Genomic DNA, 1462 nt, shown 5'->3' with positions numbered 1-1462 from the left:
TCAAAATATAAATTTATACACTGAGATTCTCCGTTCATTGGCGGAACTACGAATAGCCGCAACAAGAGGCAAATTGTTTTTTTAACAGACGCGTTTCTCTGACCCTCACAATGAGATGGGTCCCCTGGGAAATTTTTGTTTTTATAAATATTTGGGTTTGTTGATGATGGTTAGTTAATACATAACATCCACTGCAAGCATTGTTTATCGACTTTTAACAGCCCAAAACATTAAATGTTAGTCCACAAAGTAATGCATCTTTCATAGAGGTGCTCTGATCTGGGACACAAGATTTGTTTAGCAAAATTCCCTGGGCTTATTCCGTGGGCTAAAGTAAACATCAATTAGAAAAATATTTATTGTTAAAGAATAATTGCCACACAAAAAAACATTATGGACCGACCAGCTAAGAGAGAGAGAGAGAGAGAGAGAGGAGGAGAGACGAAATGGAACAACGTGGACATTCAGGAAAAGGAGCCATCGGTCATTAAATAAGTGACAGCGACGGTTACCACTTTTAACCGGCGAGATTCGGTAAAGCAGGACAGTCCAGCGCTCCTACCCTGTTTCTCCCTAAAACACTCTCTCCAACCCCTCTCCAGCACTGAGACTCAGTGCAGTGAACCAGTGGGATTTTGCTGTAGCCTAAATGTTGATAGTTGTTGACCGTAGGTCTACATCAAGCAGACAATATCAAGTCTCAATGAATGCACATAAACCCGACAACAACATGTCAACAACCACAGCAATTTGTACTCTACATTATACCAGTTCATGGAGGCTGAGCTATTTGAGTGTAATGATAAACATTACTAAAGATGGGATATTTTTGTAACATAAAATATGACATGAGTTTCCCACGGGATAAATAAAGTAGGCCATATATATATGACTCTGTGTATTTATCTATCTAAATTAAATTTAGATAGATAAATTGTGTTGTAAAAGTGTTATAAAAGTTCAACGCTTGTTTTCGTGCAGTAGGCTATTCTTTTTGATAAGCGAGGTCATGGGTAGGCGGACGTGATTCGAGGGCTTTCTGTTCCTGTTTATGTAAAGGTTTTACATAGGCTGAATAAAAGGCTACACTGCATGTTATTAACCAAAAGCGCACGCTATGTGTCGGGTCAGATCGCGGACCGGGTATCATTTAATCATAATTAATATTTGCGGTGGGGAGGGGCTTAAAACATATAGCCCAGGGGCCTCGGGTGGTATTAAGGCGCCCCTGCCTATAATGTGGTGATGAGGAGACTAGCCTAAAAAGGTCTAATGGCCTGAACTCACCTACACGTGTGTGCCTCTCTCTCTCTCTCTCTGTGTATGTGTGTGTGTGTGTGTGTGAGAGAGTGAGTTAGAGAGTGACGTGTGTGTGTGCTTGTATGAGTGATGTGTGTATGTAGCGCGAGGCACTGTTGGGGCTATTAGGGCCATTAGCGCGTGCTGTCTGGCGCTGACCCGT

The sequence above is a fragment of the Alosa alosa genome, chromosome 18 (genome assembly GCF_017589495.1).
Source record: "Alosa alosa isolate M-15738 ecotype Scorff River chromosome 18, AALO_Geno_1.1, whole genome shotgun sequence".
Taxonomy (NCBI): domain Eukaryota; kingdom Metazoa; phylum Chordata; class Actinopteri; order Clupeiformes; family Clupeidae; genus Alosa; species Alosa alosa.
The sequence above is the reverse complement of the archived record's forward strand: the minus strand, read 5'-3'. Positions refer to the sequence as shown.